General features: G+C 41.5%; 1 long non-coding RNA gene across 1 annotated transcript in view; it reads right to left on the bottom strand.

The window, feature by feature from the left end:
• Positions 1 to 21,258, bottom strand: part of LOC306816868 — a 92,634-nt gene that overhangs the window by 61,532 nt on the left and 9,844 nt on the right. The window lies entirely within an intron of this gene.

Genomic DNA, 21,258 nt, shown 5'->3' with positions numbered 1-21,258 from the left:
GGCCACGCTGGTCTCAGGTGGGAACAGGTTGGAGAGGGCAGTTCCTTGCTCACTGTTTGGGTTATGGTGGTTATCTGTGTCCTCAGAGGTAGGAGGCTGTAGTGGGGGAGATGCAGGGCAGGTGATTGCAGACCGTCTGGCTCTCCTGCATTCGGCCCCGTGGCTGGAGATGGGGGGGTCCTCCTCTCGGCTCCCCTCGCTGGAAACACCAGTAACCCTGCTGGAATCCGCTCCCACCTACCCCTTTTTGTGTAGAGTCGTCAAAGATCCTGGGTATAACCCGGCAAGCTCCATTAGCATGGTAATGGGAAAAATTCTTTAAATTGACACATTAACAGAAAAACACTCAACCCCCAACAGAAACCCAGGATCTGAATAATTTTCATTTAGTAACAATGCCTTGATTATTGCATAAAAATTAAAATTAATAAGTGTACTTATCTGAAAATAAAACTATTCAAAGGGTATAACCCCTGCAATTGTATTAATGCCACTTTGGAAATGTTCTCCAAATTCTGATTGCCTTAATAATCTAAAAAAAAATTTTTTTGTATATATAATGTAATTATAAACCTCTCAATCTGCATGGATGCAAATTGTGTATGACAAATTCTCTTTAAATTATCAGTTTAAATTTTATATTTCTCATTCAGGTTGTCTGTTAGCCATTGGGTAACTATTGGGTAAAATACTTAAACTCCATTTCCACAGCCCAATTAAAATATCTACAAAGACTGAACAGGACACTGTTTCATACCAGTAACAATGCTTTTTTAAAAAAAGAAGTCAGTTGTTGAAATGCGAAATAGGTACTTTCAACTTAATTTCATTTATTTTTAAAGTCCTGCAGTACACTCAATACCTGGCATAGCAAGATGAATATTAAAATGAGAGTGGGGAGGGAAAATTCCAGCAAAAGAGTATGAATAGGAATTATTTAATTATTCACAAGCCAATTGCTATTCCCTTTTTTGTAAAGTGTTTGAATTGGCTTATTGCAAAGGAAATGCCAAATAATGACAAAAAAAATCCCAAAAGAACAAACCCAACCAAAAAAAGTCCCCACAATGAAAATATTGTGATTCTATTATATTATTTATTAACAAAAATGATTTCAAGACTATGGTATTGAAGGGACACTGCAAACATACAGATTGTTATTTTTAGAAACCAATTTTTCTTAGCACCTTAGCTTATTAAAACTAAATTCTTTTGATGTTTGGATTGGGTTGGTGGACTGGGAGAGAGTATTTTTTTTTTAAAGGCTGGAACAGATTTGGGATCCTATCCCCTTAAAATTGATAAGAGGAACGGTAGAATTTTGTTTCCAATTTGTTTTGCATTATTCATCACACTTATTTGCACTGTTTTCCAATTAACACATCTTAGAAATAAACTGGCCAGTTGCTCATTCTGTTGCAACCAATTTTGCTTTTCAGCTCTCTTGAATTAACATAGTGTTACTGACTGAAGTTGTAGGTCTACAGAAAAAAAAAATTTAAGCCTCCTTGAGGTCCTCCCTTCTTCCTTAAAAATCATTGGACCAAGGTGTAGAAGATTTAGAAATCATTTTTCCATCTCTCCTTTGGGCCTGAAAGTAGGCAACAGTGTCACTTAAAATGCAAGAAAAACTGTATGGTTTGTATTCCAGATAGCTGAAACTAATCCAGACAACAATTTATCCTTAGTTTTATCTTCAGTGGTCTCTTTATTAGCATTAAAGGAGATTTCAATGTGTAGCGAGTGGAGAAACGGTCTGAAAGGACCAAATTCTCTCATTGAATGCCCATCGTGGCTTCAAAACATATCAGACAGAGTGCTGATGCAGGCTGGATTTGGGCTGGACATTTGTGGATGCATTAGGATGTGACCTTCCCTAGGGAAAAATAACTGAGTGGCTGCTGTCTCCTATGCTCTTGAGCTTCAGGGAAAATAAAGGGCCTTCCAAAAAGTGCTATCCAAAATGCTGCTAGAGGTACAGTGCTTAAGGAGACCATCCACTCAGAGGATACAACCCTATAGACATTTGTCCTGGTTTGAAGGCAGTTTATTCTGCCAATAAAGCCATAAGTTTTCCTTTGAAATAGAGATTTTAATTCCACTCCACCCAAGTATTATAATTGTTTGAATCAAGGACTCTGAGGCAGAGATAAGGGGGTAGGAATAACAGCTCTTTTATTAATATATCTAACCGTACAAGCAGAAACAACAGTAGTTGCTAAAATTACCAACAAAACAGAACAGATAACTCAGTTCCAGTCCTTTCTTTAGCTGTAGGCACGCTCTCTCTGCACTCAGTCCTGGTGCTGCAGCTGGAACAAAGCCCGGCAGCTGCAGAGAAGTGGCGGGAGCAGAGGCGGGAGGGGGCGGCAGCGGCCACGCCAGTATCGGGTGGGAATGGGCTGGAGAGGGCAGCTCCTTGCTCACCGTTTGTGTCCGGGTGATCAGCTGTGTCCGCAGAGGCAGGAGGCTGTAGCAGGGGAGATGCAGGGCAGGTGATCACATCGTCTGGCTCTCCTGCGTTTGGCTGCATGGTTGCTGACGGGCCCTCCTCCGAGCTCGCCGGAAACACGAGTTCCCCTCTGGAAGCCCGAGCAGCCCCTCCGGAAGCCCAGCTCCCACCTACCCCTTTTGTCTAGAGTCATCAAAGATCCTGGGTGTAACCCAGCCACCTCCATTGGCATGATAATGGGAAAAATTCTTTAAATTGACACAGTAATAGAAAAACACTCAACCCCCAACAACACTTCTCTGATAAAAAAACCTAAGAGGTCCCTTTCATCCTAGGGAAACTAAGAGTAGTGTTCAAAACTTAGTAGCTCCAAGTTGTTCAGTGTAGGATGAGGTCTATCCAGTTGTCTGAGGTTTGCTTTTCATGACAGGAAGGTACTGGTAAGTCTAGTGCAGCCAGTCCTGGGTTGACAGGAAGATTAGCTGGTTAATGTCCTAAAAAGCAGGTTGAAAATACTGTTAGATGGCACTCAGAATTCGCATTCTACATGTTGCATAAAGATAAACAAGTTGCTGAGAGAATAATATTATAAAGCCATGCCCTACATGTAGATCATAAAGGATTTAGTTTTAGATCTTAAGGCTAAAATCCCACTCCTGCTGTTTATTACCCAACAATACTCCAGTAATGAGCTTTTTGATTTTTCCCCCGTCTCTAGGAAGATTTACTGAAGAACACTCTAAATTTCCTCTGCACATTTCCAAGAACTGTACAAAACTGAAGTGAAAGCCGTTTTGCTTGTTAAGACTGAAAAGATCTTTCAAATTCCTCCACTGTGTCACAGATTAGCACACATCTTAGCATGCTTCAATAAAAATGCAAAACAAAATCACATGGGTCTTTGTTGCGGTGTGACACTGGCCCAATGCCAGGCACCCAGAAAAGCCACTCGCTTACCCTCCTCTGCCACAGATGGGCAGAGGAGAGAAAAAGGAACTAATGAAAGGTTCATGAGTTAAGGACAGGGAGGAAACACTCCAAGGGCAAAATAGACTCAACCTAAAAGTACAAAGTGAATTTATTACTAACAAAATGAGAGGACGATAATGAGAAGTAAAATTAGCCCTTTAAAACCTACCTTTTCCCCCCCAACCCCTCCCTCCTTCCCACCAACAGTGCAGGGAGACAGGGCGTGGGGGTTTTTGGTCAGTTTGTCACCCAAGGTTTTCTTCTGCTCAGAAAAAGGAGTCCTGCTGGGACCATCTGGAGCTTCCCTCCGGCTAACTCCGGTTACTAGAAAGAAGCCCAGAGCCCTGCAGGAAGGAGGTAAAAGAACAAAAGAGGGTCCTTCTCCCGGTGGAGTTCACACCTTTATTCCAGATGTTGTGCTGGGAGAAAGAGGAAGTGGGGATGCCCGGACCTTGGATTTTAAACCCCCCGCCAGGGGCAGAGTAAAACCAGAGCCTAGCCACTCAGCTCAGGGGGGAGAGGAAAGGGGAGGGGAAAGGACTAAACCACAATACAGGGTATAGGGGATGTCAGGGAGACACCATTCTTACTGCTACACAGAGCAGTATATGAAATACAACATCTCCCCATTTTTTTTGTTTAAAACAAGGCTAAAGGAAAACATTGTGCTCATTTTGATTCAGAATATGAATTTGTCCACCACTTGCAGTTTGCAGGAAAATTAGACTGTTTTTTGTTTGTCAACTCAATTTGGCTGACTACTGAGGTAGAAGAAATGAGACCATTAACAGCTTTGAAAATTAAGCTACAAAGGATCCCAAATGCTACAACTATAAGGAAAAGAATAATAAAGAATAACAAAATTGTTTTAACTATAGAAGTCCACCACCCTGTGAGTCCCCAGCCTTTGAACAGTTCATTGAACCAGTCTTCTGATTCTTGCTTCGCCTTTTTCACAGGGTTGAGTGGAGGGTAGGTTTCCTCTAAAAGAAAAAACAAAACATTTTTAAAACATGTTAAAGTCTCTGTCTGCTGGGATGTAGTCTTCTATGAAGATTTCATCTCTTCCTTCCGGCGGCGTCTTCTTTTTGAAGCAGTGGTTACTTGCTTCTCATTCCCTTCTTCCAGAGCTGGATCTTTTGGAACAAAAGGCTTAACCCACTTCCGGGGAATCCACCAAGGGCCTGAGGGAGTGGATATGCATGCATAACCACGTCCCCAGGCAACAAGCTCATAGGGACCTTTGGTTTCCCATGTCTCTGGGTCCCTAATCAAAACTGGTGGATGCTGAGACAATTTGAACTGTTTACTGCTGTTAAAGTGATGTATCACAGGACGACTCGTTTTCAAATGAACAATTTAAGAAATTGATAGTGAACAGGGCTTTACAGAGCTTTTGCTGTGGAGACATCCACACAGTGGAAATGCTCTGTCTAGCCAGGACCTGTTTGAGCGTCTGGTGGGGACGCTCAATCACAGCGTGGCCTGTGGGGGAGTGGAGGATGCCAGTTTTATGTTCCACTCCCCACTGTTGGACAAATTCCAGGAACTCCTTGGATATGTATGCTGGGCCATTATCTGTTTTGATTTCCCTAGGGATCCCCAACACTGAAAATATTTTCCTTATGTGTCTAGGGAGTCTGCCACTCGATTCCCTTCTGCTATTTCTCCTGGCAGCTCGGTATGTGACCTTATATGCATCACATAGAAGGGATGTTCTCTATGTGAAATTAAATATATTACTTTTGAAAGAATCCTGAAGAGATGCTCATTATCAATATCTTTGAGAACTGCCTGCTCCGCTCTAGACACCATTCCTGCAACATAAGCTGAGTCAGTTACCAAGTTAAATGGCTCTGAAAACTTCTCAAAGGCTCTCATAACTGCAGCCAGTTCAGCTACCTGGGGCGATCCCTCCACAAATTCAACATCAGCTTCCCAATGCTGAGTCTGGGGATTTCTCCAAGATGTCACCAACTTGTGAGAGGCCCCTGATGCATCTGTGAACACTGTGAGAGCCTCGAGTGGTCTCCGCCTCCTCTTTACAAGAGGAATGAGGTGGAATTCCTCATTGAACAACTTATGAGCTGGGCCATGGACTGATATTTGTCCACTGTAGCTGTCTAGAGATATTTGGAGGCTGGCATTGCTCTGGAGCAAGTGCTCAAGCATCTCTTTGGTCAGCCTTTCAGGAGAGTTCCTTCCCTTCTCAGAAAGTTTGACCGGGAGGTGAATGCATGCAAAGTCACAACCAGCCACCTTATGGAGTCTCATCCTTCCCTTCTGAATCAGCTGAGCCATCAGCTCCTGTGGCTGAGTGATAGTTTTGGATCTTTGGTGGGAGAGGAAGACCCACTCTATAATTAAGAGTGAATCTCTCTACCCCTCGATCCACTGGAATATTAGACCATGCAGGTGTGGAAGTTTCCCCAAAACAATGAATTTGAAAGGCAGCTCGGGCTGATAACGGTGAGCCTGCCTCTCTGCCAAAGCTTTCTGTACCTTTTTGATTGCAGTTTTTGCCTCTGGGGTCAGTTCCCTGGGAGAAATCAGCTCTCTCTCCCCCTTCAATAAATTGAAGAGGGGATTTAGGTCCTCATTTGTGAGGCCTAGCCAGGGTATTACCCGATTCAATGACCCACACAGGGAATGGAGGTCTGCTAGGATTTTGGGATTACAATTGATTTCCAATTTCTGTGGGACAATAGTCCGTGCAGTGATCTCCAAGCCCAGGTACTTCCTGGGTGGCATCCTCTGAACGTTGTCTTCCTGCAATTGAAATCCAGCAGAGGTTAAAACTTTAACCACAAGGTCAAGTGTGTGTTGGAGTATCAGGTTATTGGGAGCACACACAAGCACATCATCGACGCAATGGAGGATAATCGCTTCCCTTCTCTGTGTACGCACAGGGGACAGCAATGAGGCTACATACCACTGGCAGATGGAAGGACTGCACTTCATATTTTGTGGAAGCACTTTCCAGTGGTACTGCTTCATTGGGGCTTCTCGATTCATGGAGGCAACTGAGAAGGCAAATTTTGGGGCATCCTCAGGGTGTAGAGGAATTTGGATAAAACAATCTTTGATGTCTATTACAGCCAATTGCCAATCTTGGGGAAGCATTGTTGGGGATGGCATCCCAGGTTGAGGAGACCCCATGTCCTGAATTACTTTGTTTATTTCTCTGAGGTCATGTAATAATCTCCACTTGTCCTTCCCTGGTTTTTTTATTACGAAGACCGGGGAATTCCAAGGGCTTGTTGTCTCCTCAATGTGTTTTTTTCCAATTGTTCTTCCACAAGCTTTTCGAGCGCCTTTAGCTTTTCCTTTTTCATTGACCACTGTGCTACCCAAATTGGAGTGTCACTTAGTCATGTTAACTTTTGGGCAGGGCGCTCCACAGTCGCCAGTTCTAAAAATCCCGAGGAGTTTTAAGGATAATCATTCTAATTCCCCACTGGGACATGGTGTCTCTCCCCCATAAGGGACACCTGTAATCTGTAACAAATGGATGGACACTTGCCAGTTTTCCATCCAGCCCCTCAATTTGCACTATGTTTTTGATATCTCTGCTAATTTGATTCCCCCTACACCTTGGATTTTTCCAACCACAGGTTGCAACTTCCAATGTGATGGCCACATCTTTTCAGGAATAATTGTCACATCTGCACCTGTGTCAAGCACTCCTTCCACACAGAGATACCATTCTTACTGCTACACAGAGCAGTATATCAAATACAACAGAGTCCTTCCCCTGTGAGACCATGGGGCCTCTCCCATGGGAGACAGTTCTCCATGAACTTCTCCAGTATGGCTCCAATCTCACAAGCATCAGTTTTGCCAAACTCCTGCAACGTGAGTCCCTCCCATGGGCACACAGTCTGCCCAAAACTGCTGTGACATGGGTTACTCTTCCACGGGGAGCAGTCCTCCAAGGTAAGGATGCTCCAGCTTGAAATCAGGGGCCTATGTGTCCACTGGGACTCCCACTGGATCAGAGCCTCCTTTAGGCATCCACCCACTCCAGCAAGGGCTTTGGGTGGATCTATGCATCCCCCATGAATCCCCATGGGCTGCAGGGGCATAGCCTGCTTCACCATGGTTCCTCACCACAACCTGCAGAGGAATCTCAGCTCTGGCTCTCGGAGCACCTCGTCCCCCACCTTTTTCACTGACCTTGCTGTCACCATGTTGTTTCCCTTCAGGTGTTGTCACCTCCACCTCTTCTCTGACTAGAAGAAAAACTGTCAGACTTTGTTTTGATTTTCTTCTTAAATATGTTATCACAGAGGCATTACCAACCTCTCTCATTGGCCCAGCTTTGGCCAGCAGTATGTCCATCTTCAGAGCCATCAGGGATTGACTCTGCCAGACATTGTGGAAGCTTCTAGCAGCTTCTCACAGAAGCCACCTTTTTGCCCCCTCCTCTGTTTCAGTCTGGCGTTTCTCCTTTGCCCCGAGATCACCTCAGAGGGACACGAAGGGTGGTTCAAACCCTGGTTTTCTCCCGAAGCCGCCGAAGAGAGACTGCTGGAGATGGTTTTCTCTTTCCCCAAAAACTGTTTATTATTTCTTATCTCTGGGACCTTTTGCCTGGCCAGCAGCGGTCTGCTCAGCCTGGCATCCATGGTGGAATCTGCCTGGTGAAGGCAGGGCTTATCTTATATAGTTAGTACTACGTATTACATGTTTACAAAATTTTCCCAGTACAATACAATTTTATTAAATGGTCCAGCCCTGACCCCATCCAATCCAAGGGTGCCAACATGTCACCCAACATGGATGACATGGAGAAGAAGGAGGAAAAGGTGTCCACCCCCCAAATTCTCCATCTTGGCCACGTGTCCCTTATCATAAACATTCAAGAAAACCTATTTATCTACATTCTAACATTCTAATTTACACTCTACTCATCATTATTTTCTGTGTCTCTTCTCTCAATGTGGGCAGATTCTCCCAAGGAGCCAAATCCAGCCCCTGCAGCTCCTGGGCAGCACTCGGGGGTCTCTGAGGGGTCTGCCAGGGGGGTTTTTGCACCCCCAAAGGAGCCAGGGAAAAACCCTGGACTCCCACACCCTCCACTGCTATCAAAATCCAGGATGTGCAAAACCAACATACTTTTATTCCTCAACCCGTGTAAAATCAGGAATAGAGACAAGCATGCAAGGAGAGAGGAAAACAAACACAACTTTTGTCTCCAGGATCTTCCTACTGCCAGTTTCTTGAGTCCTTCAATATTACATTTTCTATGAAGTACCTTGCATGTTTTTGGATAACTGTCAAATAAAATCCAACCAAACATTTGGAAAAGGAAATTTTAAAAGATTTCTAATAGTCATCAGCTACTTGGCTATCCTACAGCATGACTCATGACTTTCCACTTGACAGTGATGCTTTGGACCATTCATGTAGAATATTGTGTTTGTGTTGTTACATTTTTTAGATAGCATCTGGTGTAATGAAGTGCTGGTTTGTCACTAGGATTTCTGAGCACTATAGTGATATGCTGAATACACAGGAATTGCTCTTATGTACAGAAGGATTTCCCCAATTCCTTTTTTCACAAGCCCTGATTCAGGACTGAACTTAAACACATTTAGGGAGTATCCCGAAGAGTCAAAAAAGCAACAAAAAAAAAAAATACCCACAGGAAAAAGGAGGAAAAAACCAACAAAATCAAAACATGATGGTTTTCTGAATTGAGAAAATAAACATCATGTCCTTGCAATGCCTCTTCCACATCATCCAAAAACTGGTGTGTAGCAGTTGTGAGATAAAGCTTTATTATCAAAGGCTTCAAGGGAAAAGAGAGAGTAGCACTGGGAGCCTGGGCTTTTTCAAATCCTCAGTTAGGGGCGGAGGGAATCCAGACCTCAGCCAATCAGGTCAGGCTGGAGGGAAAGGCAGAGGGGAAAGGATTAAACTATGAGATAGGCTATAGGGGGATCCCGGGAAAAACCATCTTCAGTGCAACATAAACCACATTAGTGAAATACAACAACTTTCATTAATAATATCTGCCCTGAAATAATTGAAAATAATTAAAACACCAAGTGTGTTACAGAAATAATGTTTTTTTCTGATTATCCTCCTTTGTCTTCTGGGCATTCTTTGTTTATAAAAGTTGTGAAGCTCTGTTCAAATTTTCTTTGGCCATCCTCCATATTATTGGAGTTTCAACTTAGGAGGGAATTTCACGCTCCACCCTCAAGGTATGGATAAGTGTGGGGTTAACAGGTGTTGGTGTAAGAAAGGAGTTAGAGAACAATGGCAGCAATGGCAGCAGCACCAGCAGCACGTCTCTCTAACACGGTGTGTACCTGAGACATAATTGAACAAACAAGTTTCTACTTCTACGTCAACATAGATGCACACTCTTCACACACACTCTTCACACTCCTTTACCATGGCTTTGGAGAGAACAATAGAAAATGTCAAGAGGACAGATTTATTGTAGGACTGTGATCATGTCTGTAAGCTGTAAACAAAAAGCTCTTAGGAGTAAAAGATATATATACTGATGCTTCTGAATAAACTTTAAACTCACCCAGATTAACTCAAAATCACAGTCTCTCTGCTGGTGGGTCTCATCTCTTCATGTATCACAGAAAACTGAATAAGTGCTATCCCTTGGGGCAAAGTGTGATCTTAAATCATTTTTGAAAGTGAAGGTTTTTCATGTCCCCTGGGATAAGGAGTCTGACTGTGACAACCTTAAGTCATCAACAGCTGGTGGACACAAGGCTCAACCTTATCCCCCTTCTCCCTCATGGTACCATTTTCCACTAGACTCCAGAGCCATCTCATACGTTGAATTTATTTTTTGTCAAGAAAAGTTTAGTTGGTGGAGATGCCTGTAGCGTTTATGCAAGTTTTGTGAGCTCATGACAGCATTATTTGCCATTCTTTAACACAAAGCATGCACGCAATTTTAGAACAATGCTAATAAGTAGAAAAATTGACCAGTGACAATGGCAGAGTAGTGGAGAGAAGACTTAGGCACAAGACATATGATACTGATCATGTGTATTATAATGATTAGATTTATTGATAATACAGTATCTAAGTATTGCCAATGCAGTGTTGAATATATGCAAGCCTAAAGGATTTTGACAGAAGTTCAACTACAAATGTACAAGTTTATAGTCTTTAGCCTTGCAGAATGGAAATTACAAAACAACAAAACACTTATAGAGATACTTGAAGATTTTATCTCTGCATGTGTCCAGATCTCAGTGCTTTTATTTACCCATCCAAAAGTGAGTGTTCCCCATATTCAGGCTGGATGCACCTTGCAGGCATCCCCGCCAAAGGGGAGATCCACCTGGAAGCTGTCTGCAACCTCGGGAGACCTGTTTGCCCAGGTGTTGTAATAAATCAGTTGAGACTCCATTTTCTTCATGCGGTAAAAGCCAATTATTTATTCACATAATGCATTTTTATACAGTTTTTACTGACCATGTGTTTAATTGGTTAATAGCTTTCTTGCAAAATATTCTATTGGTTAGTAAAAGGTATTTCACTTATCAAATCTCTTTATTCTTGAATTTTTTATATATTTTCTTCACTGATTTTCATGGGACAGATCCATTGTTTACCCAGATGCAGACTTGTTTTCCTCACCAATAGGTTGTTCTGTTAACAAACCTTTCATACCAAGATTGCTTTTGCCTGGGAACTTACAAGTTGCACTTAGAAGTGACAGGCTAGCTTTAATTTAGCAGAGCAGGCCTGATTTTATGAGGTCTTTCTTTTATAATTTACCTATCTACAATATCCAGGTGGTCCATTTTTCAGCAGAATTTTATATCCTTTTGCTGGCTGAGGTGTACCAAAGTCAATCACAATCATCTCAGCTCCCCCATCTCTGGAATGCATTCATTATGTGAGCATCTGGATAGTTTCTCCTGCAATTTCCACCTGGTGTTCTTATGACAAACCACATTGCCTGTCAGAGATGGCAAGGGAGACAGGGTGTGTGTGGGGAGGACACACATGAAGACTGGATGATCATTGCTGTCACAGTGACTTTGGGTGAATCAGTAAGAAGACCCTACTCAAAACCCTTCAGTACACACCATCCGGCATGTTCTAGAAAGCAAAGGGAAGCATGGATGTCAACTTAAAACATATATGATTGGCCTTTTATGAGTAATTAATGAACTACATCTCTAGTGCACTAACACAGGGGTTTCAGAACTAATAGCAAATAGAAATTACAGTGAAGTGTGACATATCAAAGGATCTATGAGTTTTTTACTGTGAGCTGCAGGAATAAGTGGTGTGAAAGCACCACAGAAGTCATAAGAGGACTTCGACAGAATGTTAGTGCAATCATAAGTAATTTCATTATGACAATGAACTTCCTCTAAAACACAGAGCAAGACCTATTGGTTCACATTCTCAGTTTATGCAGATCAGTATTATCAGTTTCAGATGTGTTAAAGGAGTTTGCAGGAGCAAAAGATCTGTTTTCATTTTCCTTATGGAAACTATTTTTCTAAAAAAATCTTTGGAGTGCTGCTAGTAATATGATGTAATACAAACTTTTTGTTGCTTGTAAGAAGTGTTATACTGAGAAAACAGACCTCTGTTAAAAATTAAAATGTTTGGAAAACTGGTTCAGCAGCACCAGTAGCCAGGTCACTGTGGTTTTATAAGAGCTATGGTGAAAAGAAGAGGGTAACAGAAGTGAAGAGTCCATAGGAAAAAGACGAAACACAGTTTTATATATATCAGGAAGGTATTCAAGTTTTATAATCTACTTCTCATAACTCTATCACGCTACCAAAAAATTCTGAAAAAAATTACCAGGTCTTGTGTTCTATGGAGTACATCAGGCCTGCATAAGTCAAGCATATAGTGTGAGAAAGGAAGTGCACTCTTTAAAATTTTTAAAAGCTTAATAAGGGATAAAAGGGACAATACCAGCACTGGGTACGTAGCCGTAGCCAGAGACACACTGGTTACCCTTAGAAACTCTTTTTATATACTTTTTCTATTGCATTGGTCAAATACATATTCATAAAGATTATGTATATTCAAACATTTCTTTGAACTTGTTTGCATGTTGTGCTGGTTAAGCATTGAAGCCACTTGGAGTGAGGGTGCACACACTCAGAAGTTTTTCTCCATGAGAACTTCCTCTGTGAATTGATAGGACCAATTGGAGGCTGGTTTAGTTGCCGACAGCCTGAGAAACCAATTAGAGAAGTTAGTTCGCTCCGTGAATAACATTTTGAAGCAAGTAAATGCAGGAAAAGTCCTCTTTCATTTTCGTCCTCTTACAAGGTATCATCATACCCTTTTAAGTTTTAAGCCTGCTTTGTTTTTGCTCCTAATCCAATCTCACAACAGAAAATGAGTATATTAAAACTGCCAAATCTAAACTATAACACATATTCAGGAAATTTTTTACCTTGGTTTGACCCCTGACCCACCTTTTTAGAGCATGTGGAGTAATTGTGTATTGTTGTTTTTCAGGGTCATGTGTCACTTCCTCACAACGGCCTCCTGTTCCATGGTTTCAACAGGTGACAGTTATTGATAGTCGAAGGGTCAGTGGCAGGGGTCTTCATTCATCAATTCCTTAAATATTATCTGACCATGCAGACGGTTTAAGCTATTTCCACAAGTACTTTAAATCAACATTAGCTATTTCACAAATATATCTGAGTTATTCTCATTATTATCAGCTAGTTGCAAAAATAAAAACATTAGTTATTATTTCACAATTACAGCTATTTCTGCAAAAGTTAACATTATAATGCACAAATCATAGCATCCACTTTAATATTTTGTAAAAGCCAAAACTAATATATATTGATCACACTTTCCACCAACTAAAATATCATTTATAAATGATGTTCCAAACATAGAGGGGCCAGATCATTGGCCACAAAAAGCTGACAAATTATACTATATCAAAAGCATTTAAAAGCGATTACATGCTGTACTATATCAAAATCGCTGTGATTAATAATTTGCAAAAGCCAATACATAATAGTGAAAGCCAACAACTGCATTGTCATTTACAGCAATATCTCCTCTTTGTTTCTTCTTACTTTATTAGTCTTGACCTGCAATTTTAAAATTTTGTATTTTTGGTACACTGATACCTTTGGTAGGTCATAAGTGCCTTTTTTAGGTTTTTATTATAGTTTGTTTTCTTTAATATCATGACTTTCTGCATTCCTCTTGAGGTTGCTAACTCAGGATTGGTGGGCATTGTTATTACCTGCATGTTTTGTACCACAAGAGTAATTAAGTGGATATGACGTGGAATTAAACATGGAATAAAAATTAAACTTGCTATTTCACATAGCATTATGTTGGGGGTTGAGTGTTTTTTTATTACCGTATCAATTTAAAGAATTTTTCCCATTATCATGCCAATGGAGCTGGCCGGGTTACACCCAGGATCTTTGACGACTCTAGACAAAAGGGGTAGGTGGGAGAAGCTTCTGGAGGGGGACTCGTGTTTCCGGCGAGCTCGGAGGAGGGCGCCCTGTCTCCAGCCCCACGCGGTCGAACACAGGAGAGCCAGACGATCTGTGATCACCTGCCCTGCATCTGCCCCGCTCCAGCCTCCTGCCTCTGAGGACACAGCTGATCACCTGGACACAAACGGTGAGCGAGGGGCTACCCTCTCCAGCCCGTTCCCACCTGAGAGCGGCGTGGCCGCTGCCGCCCCCTCCCACCTCCGCTCCCGCTCGCTTCTCTGCAGCAGCCGGGTTTTGTTCTGTCTGCAGCACCGTGGACCGAGCACAGAGAGAGTGCCTGCAGCTAAAGAAAGGACTGGAACCGAGTTATCTGTTCTGTTTTGTTGGTAATTTTAACAACTGCTGTTGTTTTCTGCTTGTACGGTTAGATATATTAGTAAAAGAGCTGTTATTCCCACCCCCTTATCTCTGCCTCAGGGTCCTTGATTCAAACAATTATAATACTTCGGGGGAATGGAATTAAAGTCTCTATTTCAAAGAAAACTTCTGCCTTTACTGGCAGACACCTGTCCTTCAAACCAGGACACATTATAAATCCTATCTTCTTCCACCAAGATATTCCAAAACAATTTTCTCACCATCTTATATTAATTATAGCTTCCTACTTTTGGACTGGTACATGGGCTATTTTCTAGATATTTTTGCCTATATCCAAAACTATGCCTCCATTATCATCAATTTGTAGACAACAATCAGATGTTTTAAATTTTCCATAGACACCTTCTTCTTCTGCTAATAAGTAGTCCAGCACAAAATGATTTTGGTACACCGCAGCTCTGGTTTGCCTTTGTTGGCTGTTTATTAATTCCAGGGGTGGAGTTGCCTCATTAACTATAATTTGTACAACTACTTTTAGTCTTATGATACAATTTAACATATGAATTGGGGTTTGATATCCCCAACTCCCCTCTTGTGCCCAAGTGGCTGGTCCATATGTTTGTATTATTCATTCAGGAGGCCATTCATTTTTACCCCACTTTTGATATCCTCCACTTACTTCTACATCTCTTTTATTTCTTTTTAAGCCATCATAATCCAGTACTCCTAAGTTATCTCCTTCTCAGTTTGGTTAAAGGAAAAATCCTGGTTTTATGATTCCTGGAGTACAACTTCCTTTCCCCTGGGGAGGGAGTTTTGGCTAAGTTTTTATGTCACGTATCGAGAATGGGCCATCCGGTGCTTTCTAATAATCATTGCATTGGTGATTTATGTTTTGCTAAAATTTAGATATTTCAGGGATCCCATAATAAGGGTTTTTTTCAGTGTCATTTCACAAAAAAAAAAGTTCCATTTCTTTATCTTTACTTTTTTCTTTTCTTTCTTGAGCCCAATATTGTGAGGATTTTTTCAGACTTTTTATCTTTTACAAGCAGTTTGTCCTACTTTATTAAGGAATATTTTCTCAATACACCAGAGGCATTCCGATCCTGTTAGTTCTGAACTTAAAATCAACAATTCTGGCCTGCTTTCTCCTTTTATGTTATTCCTGTTCTGTGGAGGGAGCAGGACCCTCTGCAAGACCACCCTGGTGAGCTATTGTCTAGATAAGAATTGCTTAGTCATGGTGACTGGGCTAAGAGACCCTTTTCCCACCTCTGGACCCCATTTTATTTCCTTGTTAGACTACATATTTCCTCGGCCCTAAATGATTCGCCTTTCTGTCAAGCCATACCTTCCCTATAAAAACCCCCACTTGTCTTGGGTTTCAATACAGGATGAGACCAAAAGTATGTATTCTATCATCATCTGTTAAAACCAGGTGGTGCAGTCATCTTTATCTTTTCCTCAACCCATCCTGCCCCCAGAAAGACATTGTCTGTTAAAGGGGCATTGAGTCCCACTTTATGACTGATAAAATTACATCATCCCATTGGGAGATGCTCCAGCCAGGTGGAGGAGCCAAGCCTTTCTTACCTAGATAAAAACTGAGATTTGGAACACCAAAGCAGCCTTCTTTCCACTGGATTCCAGAGGAAAACTGGACCTTTACACATCATCACTGAACCTTTGGAAGAAAACTGTACCTTTCTACAGGAACACTGCTTCAACTGAACCACATCTGTCACTCCAGGAGGACTGCAGCCACCATCTAATCAGTTGTATTCTGACTCTGTCAGTGTTTTGGGTTTGTTTTTTGTAATACTGTATTTCTATTTTAATTTTCCTAGCAAAGAACTGCTATTCCTATTTCCCATAGCTTTGTCTGAGAGCCCGTAATTTCAAAATTATAATAATTTGGAGGGAGAGGGTTTACATTCTCCATTTCAAAGAGAGGTTCCTGCCTTTCTTAGCAGACACCAGTCTTTCAAACCAGGACAGCAGCATAATCACTTTTCTCCCGGCTAAATGGTTCTTTAGCATTCACATGAATATTCAAAGCTTGGCACATGCACCCCTCAAATTATCTGTAATTTGGCTGATATAATGATCAGATCTTATTTCTTTTTTAGTCCATTCTCTCAGACAATAGAGTATAATTTTAATTTTATTTTTATTCTTCATCTTAGGGTTATGTTCCCACTGAGCCAGTTTTTTTCTTAAGGTACTATCTGAAGGTATATCTGTTGATGCTTCCCTGCTCCCCTTTCGCTTGGGATGGTTCTCCTTAATTGTTTTGTGCCCCATTTTCCCAGACTGATTTTTGCTAGACTAACTTACCCCTGCACTGTCCACACACCGTTTCTTTATCCTAGCTTTTTTCAGCTTCCAAGCAAACCTAATAGTTACCTTCCATGATTCATTCACTTCTTCTCACCACACACTTCCTATTCTTTCACCGTCTGCCTCTTGGTGTCCCACAGAAACTAAAAAGTCTAGCGCTTGGGATCTAGCTTGCAATTCCTTCACCTTACATTCCTGACACCAGGTACTCCTTATCAAAGATGTACAATACCACCTCTTATCACAAATATTACATTCACACAATAGCCAGGGCTCACATTCAAGTTGACCACACAGACAAAACAACATAAAACAAACGCTTTGCCTTTCTGCGGCCACTTCAGTCACCTAAGGTCGGAACTGCAGATAGAGATCCACACTTGCTTCATACTGCAGTCTGTCTCACTCAGCACTCACACTTATCAATCACGCAAGATGTGGGACATACACATATGCCTCACATTCTCTTTTCTCACCATTCACACATTCACATAATTCTAAGGTACATCTCTTGTTTAGTTAGATGTTAATATTCTTCCATAGGTACTATTTATCTTACAAAAATACTCTAATTTGCCTCAAAGCCCATTTTTCTATAATTGCCCTCTGAGTGGAATAACCTCCACTCAATTCCCGATTCGAGTCTCCTCGGATAATGATCAGGATCTCTTAGCTTCCTACCCTTTGCAGCCCATTGTTCTAACTATCGTTTTACACACAAACATCCTTAATGAATTCCATTACTCACCCAGCTGGGTACTTAAGCATGGACTTATAGTATCAGGTATAAGTTTTAATGTACATTGGGTCTGGGCCCGGTGCAGTACTGACTGGAGCTGTTTTTCCTACATGCAGATTCAAGCTATAATCATTCCACCCAATTATTCTGGGACTCACTCGGTCTCCTCTTTTCACTTCGTCCTTTTGCCAGCTGAACTCCTCATGGGGAAATGGGAACCCTGCTAGGAAGACTCCACTCTCGTTTTGCAGATCTGGACTGTCCAGTCTGCGTGTCACACACACACCATTCACTCTCCCAGCATCCGCACTTATACCCCCCGCACAATACTTACCTGTCTAGGTCTTCGTGCACAATTTTGAGGTTGACAGTTGCCACAGTTTCTTGAGGAACATTTTCTTCCCCTTTTCTTTTTGCTTTATGAGTCCCTTATTATCCGCCGAGTGGCCAACCTGCCAATAACACCAGGAGAAGACAGTTGAGCTGCCAAAATCGATGGGGCATGCCTCTCGCAAGGGTTCTCCTGGAGTCATGGAGATGAGATGTTAATCTTGGTGGAATCTCCAATTGTAAGAAACAAACCTCAATCTTTAAAAGTTTCAAAAGTTTCATAAGGGATAAAAGGGGCAATAACAGTGCTGGGTGTATAGCTGCAATCAGAGGCACACCAGTTACCCATAGCACCTCTTATATACTTTTTCTATTGCATTGGTCAAATAAATATTCATAAAGATTATATATATTCAAACATTTCTTTGAACTCGTTTACATGTTCAGGGAATTTTTTAGCTTGGTTCGACCCCTGACCCACCTTTTTAGAGCATGTGGAGTAATCATGTATTGTTGTTTTTCAGGGTCATGTGTCACTTCCTCACAACGGCCTCCTGTTCCATGGTTTCAGCAGGTGACAGTTATTGATAGTCGAAGGGTCAGTGGCAGGGGTCTTCATTCATCCATTCCTTAAATATTATCTGACCATGCAGACGGTTTAAGCTATTTCCACAAGTACTTTAAATCAACATTAGCTATTTCACAAATATATCTGAGTTATTCTCATTATTGCTAGCTAGTTGCAAAAATAAAAACATTAGTTATTATTTCACAATTACAGCTATTTCTGCAAAAGTTGACATAATGCACAACACATAGCATTATGTTAATAAACACTTTAATATTTTGTGAAAGCCAAAACTGTAATATATGTTTGTCATACAAATTATACTATATGAAAAGCAGTTAAAAGCAATTACAAACTGTACTATATCAAAATCGTTGTGATTAATAAAAATTTTCAAAAGCCAATACATAATAGTGAAACCCAACAAATACATAGTTATTTATAACATATAGGAAGCCCAGCGTTTCTTCTGCAGTGCTTGAAAGAAATGTGGGTTATATGACTTCTCTTTGCCTCATGTGATTTATCCCCTTATGGATCTCCCCCAGTAAGCACATATCAAGGACCCTATAGTCTCTGTCCTTTTCCAGGTGACCTGCTGTCTCGGTTTGGAGACAAATTATAGGAGAAAAATATGCTCTATAATGAGTGTTTTTCTCTAAAGGGAGAGGGCTTCAGTAACTCCCTTTACTTCTGCCAATGACAGAAATAGATACCAGGGGATGAAAGTAAAAAAAAAAAAAAAAAAAAAAAAAAAAAAAAAAAAAAAAGTAAAACTGTTTATTAACAAAGCAAGATACCCACAATGCACAGGAAAAAAGAAAAAAAGAAAATTGAACCTTACACCCCACCCCCATCTTGATGCATGGCAGAAAGTCAAAGAGCAGTCACCATCTGTGAGAGGAGGAGAAGAGAGTTCATGAGCAGCTGGGAACCTGTTGGTTTTATAGCATTGGTGTTCTCGCAGCTGGCAAAGTTAGTAGAATTTAATGTCCCTTCTTTTGCTGGCTTAGTCTTTCCACGGTTTGGACTGGATGAACCCATGCCACAGGCTCCCGAGGCCAGAGAGAAAAACAAAACAACAATAACAATAACAAAAAAAACCCCAAAAAACCCCCCAAAAACCCCCCCAAAAAAACAAAACAAAAATACCTGCAGAAAATATTTCCCAGTAAAAAGCCTCCAGACCAGGGGAAGGGAAAAAAAAAAAAATCCCCAGAAGCTTCTTAGCTTAATACCTAATGCCAGGAAAATTAATCCACAAACATCACAGGTTTATCTCCAAAAAGGAAACAGAGGAGTCCTGTAGCTTTATTTGAATAAAGGGAGAGGTCATAGACATTTCCCCTGGAATCTCTCAAATTTGTTAGAGGATGCAGTCTCCTTTTTATACTAATTTCCCGGCTGCACGTCCCTCTCTCTTTCCCCCTGGCTGGTTGCACTGTGAAATATAGAATGTGAGCTAAAGAAAGGACTCTCTGGACACATCATAGTCTTGTGAGAAACGACTGCATACTTTAAAATTTTAAAAGGTTTATTAAACCTTAACAACATACAACAAAAGACTGAATAAGGAAAAATAACAGCGCTGGGAGTCTGTGACCATCTGCTACATGCTCAACCACAAAATGGCTGCTCTGCCTTTTATACCCCTGGGGTTGCATCAGACAACCCTAGGCCCGCCCAAAGTTTGTCAGTCAACTCTTTTTCACCGTCCATTAGTGGAGACTACTTTCTTGCAACTTGATTGGAGGTCAGGTGTTGTCATGCCACACCCCCCTAGCAACAAGCCTTCCCTATTCACAAATGCCTCATGCAAGGGGTACCTGTCCTCAACAACCTAAACTCTCCAGTGGCAACAATACACAGGGGCGGGGAAAGGGACTATGGGGAGAACAGAGGACATCCATCTTAGGTTGCAATGCAAGATGTAACTAGAAGTATGTATTCTATTACCACCTGTTAAAACCAGGTGGGGCAGTGTTCTTTATCTCTTCTTATCCTCCCTCCAGGGGGCTATGTTCTGTTAATGGGTCATTGAGTCTCACTGCATGACTCATAAAATTACATCATCCCATTGTAAGATGCTCCACCCAAGGGAAGGAGCCAAGCATTCCTACCTGGATATAATCTGAGATTTGGAACACCACAAACAGCCTTTTTCCACTAGATCCCCAGAAGAAGACTACTTCATCATCGCTAGACCTTCAGAAGAAAACTGCACCCTTCTACAGGACTACTTCTTCAACAGAATCACATCTGTCGCTCCAGGAGTACTGCAGCCACCATTTAATCAGACTACTATCAACACCCTGACTGACAGGGTGTCAGGTTGTATTCTGACTCTCAGTGGTTTTGTACTACTACATTTTATTTTAATTTTCCTACTAAATTGTAGTTTTGACTTACGACCTCCCACTGGTTTACTTTCAAACCAGCACAATATTCAAACAACAAATCACAATAACATAACCGTACATCAATAAAACTTCTCTTAACATACACACAGTATTCATCCCTAATTGTGAGAGCCAATATTCATATTACCCATCTATAACAGTCTTAAAGCAAGCTTAAGAGAGATGAACCCTGGGCAAATCTCTTCTTTCCTGCTACAACCCTGAGAAGAGGAAGCATCAGTAAAGAGGTACTTCTGTGTGGAGGTTTAACTTACTCTTCACTGCAAAAGAGGTGTAGTGGGTTGATGCTGGCTGGATGCCAGGCACCCACCAAAGCCACTCTATAACTGCCCTCTTCAGCTGGATGGGAGAGAGAAAATGTAATGAAGGTTTAATAGGTTGAGATAAGGACTGGGAGAGATCACTCATCAAATACCATCACAGGCAAAGCAGGCTCAAAGATATTAATTGAATTTATTACCAACAAAATCAGAGCAAAATAATGAGAAGTAAAATAAGACCTTAAAAGCACCTTCCCCCACCCCTCCCTCCTTCCCAGCTCTACATCCTCCCCCCAGTGGCCCAAGGAGACAGGGAATGGAAGTTATGGTAATTTCAACACCCGTGATTTCTCCCAC

This window comes from Erithacus rubecula (assembly GCF_903797595.1).
Source record: "Erithacus rubecula genome assembly, contig: scaffold_94_arrow_ctg1, whole genome shotgun sequence".
Taxonomy (NCBI): Eukaryota; Metazoa; Chordata; class Aves; order Passeriformes; family Muscicapidae; genus Erithacus; species Erithacus rubecula.
This window is presented reverse-complemented; position numbering and strand designations above follow the sequence as displayed.